The sequence below is a fragment of the Nomascus leucogenys genome, chromosome 8 (genome assembly GCF_006542625.1).
Source record: "Nomascus leucogenys isolate Asia chromosome 8, Asia_NLE_v1, whole genome shotgun sequence".
NCBI lineage: Eukaryota > Metazoa > Chordata > Mammalia > Primates > Hylobatidae > Nomascus > Nomascus leucogenys.
This window is the reverse complement of record NC_044388.1, coordinates 70,837,777-70,844,043: the sequence shown is the minus strand read 5'-3', so window position 1 is coordinate 70,844,043 and position 6,267 is coordinate 70,837,777. Positions and strand designations below refer to the sequence as shown.

Sequence of the window (6,267 nt, the reverse complement as noted above, 5' to 3'; positions counted from 1 at the left end):
AACATCTGTTCTCTAACTGAGGAGCAAGGGTTTATGATCACCTGAGGGTCATATCAAATGGAAGAAAGGATTCGACAGTCTTCATAGAGGGCTTTGCAGAGACCACATTGCTGAATACAAGTTTTTATTTCTCTGGTTCTTTGGTACACAGACACACAATGACAAGCGTTCGGCACAAGCACCAGTCGCCAGGGTGACCATCTTTGCAAGCTCAGTCCCTCCAGTCCTCTGTTTCATAGCTCTGGTAGCTCAGATTCATGTCCCTGTATCAGTCCATTTTCACACTGCTATAAAGACATACCCGAGAGTGGGTAATTTGTGAAGAAAAGTCGTTTAATTGACTCAGTTCTGCATGGCTGGGGAGGCCTCAGAAAGCTTACAAACATGATGGAAGGGGAAGGAGAAGCAAGTAACTTCTATCACAAAGCAGCAGGAAAAAGAGAGACAGCGAAAGGGGAAGCGCCCCTTGTAAAACCATCAGATCTCATGAGAACTCACTGACTGCCAGAGAACAACGTGGGGGAAACCACCCCCATGATCCAATCACCTCTCACCAGGTCCCTCTGGGGACCACATCTGGGGATTACAATTCGAGATGAGATTTGGGTGGGAACACAAAGCCAAGCCATTATCAGTCCCCCTTAGGTTCTAAGCCCATTGTCTATATCCTAAAAGACAGGAGCCTGTAGATCCATAGGTGATACTTCTAGAATTGAAAAAGCAAACAAATTTCCTTTTTCTCTTTCACATTTATCATTAGGTCAAAAAGAAAATAATTGTTTGAAATCTTAGCAGTCTAGCTCAGAAAAGCCTTAACTATCTAGCATGGACAACCCAAAGGCCCCATGGCTCTTGTACTTTTACAACCCCATTCCAAAACCCCACAGGCTAAAACCTGAAGACTAGTAAGGAGGAACATGAGTAAACAAATGACCTCATTCTCCATTTGTTTACAAACTCCACTGATGTCTGTGGTTTCCAACTGATCCTTATTTTAAAAATGGGTGAAAGAGTGTGAGATCTCAGAGCACTTTTCTTTTCTTTCTTTTCTTTTTCTTTTTTTTTTTTTTCTTTTTTTGAGACAGAGTCTTACTCTGTCTCCCAGGCTGGAGTGCAGTGGTGATATCACAGCTCACTGCAACCTCTCCCTCCTGGGTTCAAGCAATTCTCTTGCCTCAGCCTTCCGAGTAGCTGGGATTACCGGCACATATCACCATGCCTGGCTAATTTTTTTGTCTTTTTAGTGGAGACGGGGTTTCACCAAGGTGGCAAGGCTGGTCTCACACTCCTGAACTCAGGTGATCTGCCCGCCTCGGCCTTCCAAAGTGCTGGGATTACAGGCGTGAGCCTCAGAGCACTTTTCTAAAGCCAAAAAGTGAACTCCGGAGTTGCAAGCCACCATAGAGCTTCAAGGTGTGTCTCTGAGCACACACACTTGCCTAAGCTATCCCCATGGTACTGCCAGGGGCCAAGATGCGCCCAGCCTCCACTGAATGATGCTGCTCACAGCAGGACTGCTGACTCCTGGGTGATCCTCAGCAGGAACTCAAATCAAAGGCTCCCATCCCAGGATCTTAAGGTGAAACCCTTAAAGGCCTCCATTGCACGCCCAAACAGAACCTTAAGACAAACACAAAGAGAAGGCAGCTTTGAGAAATGAAAGAAGGAAAAAGTACCTGAGGCTGTGAACTTGCTGTCATTCATCAGGAATAAATTAGAGGTAGACACTACGGCCTGGGAGAGAGAGAGGACTCAGCTTCATCGCAGAGACTGTCTTCAGAGGACCAGTTCCTTTAAATTAAGGAGTTAATTTACCAAGTTAAATGTTTTAAAACCTACTTACATCCTAGAGAAAGGAAATTGAAGCTGAATAATTGAATCCACCTGGTCATTAAAACACATCACACTTTTCTTAATTGACTACATTTTCATGGTCTAGCTAAATATTTAGGAGTGCTATAAACCCACAGCCTCACAACATGATAGTAAAGCAGCCTTTTCATAAGGCTCCATGAAATATCCTATTTAGGGGCTGAAATTCTGCTGGCAAAATACCTGAAAACAGTTTCAAAGAGTGATGTACCATCCCTAAACCACAGAGACATGGCCTGTGATAGTTAGGCTTACCCTATAAGGGGTTCGGGAAAACAGCTGCTTCGAGAATCATGAAAGGAACTGGGGCAAATTAGAGAAGAAGAAAAAAAATGCATGAGGAATGGATTAGAAAGGAAATTATTATTATTATTATTATTATTATTATTTTTTTTTTTTTACACATAAAGTAAATCTTATTTATGTAATTTTAAATTGATAAGACCATTTGTTCCAGAGAAATTCTGGGAGGAAAATATAACTAGTATTCATGGGAGGATTAAAATGCATTTTATATCATTATCTTTTTGTTCCATTGTTCTTTTTTTTTTTTTTTTCTTTTTTTTTTTTTTTTATTATACTTCAGGGTTTTAGGGTACATGTGCACAATGTGCAGGTTTGTTACATATGTATCCATGTGCCATGTTGATTTCCTGCACCCATTAACTCGTCATTTAGCATTAGGTGTATCTCCTAATGCTGTCCCTCCCCCCTCCCCCCACCCCACAACAGTCCCCGGAGTGTGATGTTCCCCTTCCTGTGTCCATGAGTTCTCATTGTTCAATTCCCACCTATGAGTGAGAACATGCGGTGTTTGGTTTTTTGTCCTTGCGATAGTTTACTGAGAATGATGTTTTCCAGTTTCATCCATGTCCCTACAAAGGATACGAACTCATCATTTTTTATGGCTGCATAGTATTCCATGGTGTATATGTGCCACATTTTCTTAATCCAGTCTATCGTTGTTGGACATTTGGGTTGGTTCCAACTCTTTGCTATTGTGAATAGTGCCGCAATAAACATACGTGTGCATGTGTCTTTATAGCAGCATGATTTATAGTCCTTTGGGTATATACCCAGTAATGGTACTGTAAACTAGTTCAACCATTGTGGAAGTCAGTGTGGCGATTCCTCAGGGATCTCGAACTAGAAATACCATTTGACCCAGCCATCCCATTACTGGGTATATACCCAAAGGAAATTATTATTTTTAAAAAGTCCAGTGTCCATCTCCTAGGATCCCAGGTTAGTATGACCCAAAGTGAGCCTCTTTTGCTGACCCTGTCCTTTTTCTCAATGCATGGGGACCAGACCTTTAGAGCCAGCAGGACCTCAGGAGGTGGCTGTGTCTATTCAGCCAAGCGGTGACTCACTGAGTAAGCGGAGGAAGGGTTTAATTGCCATGGATCTCTGACCTAAGCCAGATGACTCCGGGCGGAACTGGGCAGATGGACTAGTCCCAACTGCCCTCATCTTACTCCATGCAGATGAATTGCCCTTTGGGTGCCCAAGTGAGAAAATGTAAACCTCCAGACCAATGGGGTTACCTGCATTTTTCATAAATGATATTGGACAAGGTCCACCATATATTATAATACACCTCACAGTCTTCCTGGAGAAACCTAAAACTACACAATCAGGGTCACTTTTAATAAGGTTCTCCAATATAGATTCTCACTAGAGTACTAATTGACTTACAATTCCACCTTTTTTTTTTTTTTTTTTTTTTTTTTTTTTTTTGAGACAGAGTCTTGCTCTTTCGCCCAGGCTGGAGTGCAGTGGCGCAATCTCGGCTCACTGCAAGCTCCGCCTCCCGGGTTCAAGCCATTCTCCTGCCTCAGCCTCTCCGAGTAGCTGGGACTACAGGCGCCCGCCACCACGCCCGGCTAATTTTTTGTATTTTTTAGTAGACATGGGGTTTCACCGTGGTCTTGATCTCCTGACCTTGTGATCCGCCCGCCTCGGCCTCCCAAAGTGCTGGGATTACAAGCGTGAGCCACCGCGCCCGGCCACAATTCCACCTTTTCTTGCAGGAGAACAACAGCCCTTAGATGCCAATCTGAAACCCAATTTCAATTGTCTAGTAGGTGTTTTTTTTTTAATCTGCAATTATTAAAGAATTTGAATAGGATTAAATCCACTCCAAATACTGATTTTACCTGTCTGTCTATAATTTGTGTAGTCATGTGACAGTGACTATAAATTAGATTGAAAGCTTTCATTCCATTCTCAACCTGAAAAGCACCACCTTCTTGTGTGCCCTCAAAGTTATATTTGTTTGTTTTATTGTTTTTACAGAAGTTCTCGCTTCATGCATTTAATTATCAATGCCAGGGGATGCCAATGTCATCTGGAATAAGGGTCATTCTCTGGCTCTCAGAATACTTTCAGAGTGACAGATTCTACAAATCTGTAACACCACTAGTGTATACCTAATGAAAACTTACCAGCTTCAGCACACCAAAGCTGTGATTTCCTGTACAAAACATATTGAAACAGAGCCCTCTGTCGTCGCCTGCTATTGCTGGGACAGATCTTGAACCCGTGTATCTCCATGGGGACTCTCATTGCGCTGAGCTCTATAAGAAAATTCAAAAAATTCACCACCTCATTTTCAAGGTGTGAATATGTCCCATCATTATCCATTAGGTATTGTGCACTAGCAGGGCACCTTGTGCCAACTGTGACAGCATTTTCATCACAATTCTGGACATAACTAGAGCTACCACCACCCCACCCCCTCAAGGGAAAGAAAAGACTACAGGTGTCAACATGTGCTGAAAATGTTATTAGAATTCTGCCTTCCATCTATCACTTACCTACAGGTAGGAAACAACCTCTGTAGTGCTACAAATGAGCTTTGTAGAAAAGAAAATTTTACTTTTATACACAAAAAAGACCAAAGCTTAAGCAACTTCCTTCTACAAGCTTGTATGCCCATGAGATTAACAGAACCATATCTATTAGAATAAAATGAGTAACTCATCTATCCAAAAAAAAAAAAAAAGTTAAAAATTAGTCTGGCCACACCTGTAATCTCAGCACTTTGGGAGTCCGAGACAGGAGGATCACGAGGTTAGCACATCGAGACCATCCTGGCTAACACAGTGAAATCCCTCTCTACTAAAAATACAAAAAAAAAAAAAAAAAATAGCCTGGCGTGGTGGCTGGCGCCTGTAGTCCCAGCTACTCAGGAGGCTGAGGCAGGAGAATGGCGTGAACAGGAGAGGCAGAGCTTGCAGTGAGTTGAGATTGCGCCACTGCACTCCAGCCTGGACAACAAAGCGAGACTCCATCTCAAAAAAAAAAAAAAAAAAATTAGCCAGGCATTGGCATTGTGCATGTCTATGTGGGAGGCTGAGGTGGGAGGATTGCTTGAGCCAGTGTGGTTGAGGCTGCAGTGAGCCATGATGGTGCCACTGCACTCCAGCCTGAGTGACTAAGTGACAAGACCCTGTCTCATAAAGAAAGAAGTAAAATGTGACTAATATTAACCAATATAATTAAGACACTTAATATTACAATTATTTCTCCTACTTTTCAGCTTAGCCAACATAATTTTGACTAATAACAATCAAATAAAAAATGTAGAGAGGATTCAGCAAGGACAAATGACCATCTGACACTCACATGCATTGAACGCAGCTGACTTTCTTTCTATCTCATTCTGCAATATTTTCTGATCTCAGTTCTCAATCAGCTAGTTAAAAGAATTTTATCAGTCTGTAAGCATTTTACCATTTGAAAACATTTAACCTAATAAAATTCATGGTGATATATACACACACACACACACACACACATACATATACATATAAACTGATAGGTGTTCAAAATGTAATCAACATTGACACATCGATGTCAAAAATTAAACAGTCAATAGTCATCATATACTATTATTAGCTTGGTGCAAAAGTAATTTTGGTTTTTGCCATTAATGGTAAAGCCGCAATTACTTTTGTACCAACCTATACTAAAATAGAATTGTATTATTTTTACCTTATACTTCCATATAAATAAGGGGTAAATCCGCTAGAACGCTACTGTTCTCATTCATCAAGGGCACTACAAGATAAACTGGAAGAGAAAATGACAGATATTATTTGTATTTATATATGTATGCTAGTGTGTTCCTTTCTCATCTTCTGAAGAAATTAAATTGTTATTCTCATTTTAAAAATTATCTTCTTTAAAGTATTTGTTGCCATTTTCTCCATGGCTCACTTACAAGCTAACTGAAGCGGGGGAAGTGAAAAATCAGTCATACACAAAATAAGAAAGAAGGAGAAATATCCATCAATATGGAAGACATTTAAAGCACATAAAACTAGTTTACGCAACCCTACACAAACAAAAACATTTGAAAACATGGATGAAATGTATAATTTTCCAAAA

The 6,267-nt window shown here is 40.9% G+C and overlaps 1 long non-coding RNA gene across 1 annotated transcript; it reads right to left on the bottom strand.

Moving 5' to 3' along the window:
• Positions 1–1,682: 1,682 nt before the first annotated feature.
• Positions 1,683–5,952, bottom strand: LOC115836276. The gene is made up of 3 exons (XR_004031233.1): positions 5,872–5,952; positions 4,320–4,451; positions 1,683–1,791 (listed from the first exon to the last, which is right to left on the bottom strand). It is a non-coding gene; the product is annotated as an uncharacterized LOC115836276 (long non-coding RNA).
• Between the last annotated feature and the right edge of the window lie 315 nt (positions 5,953–6,267).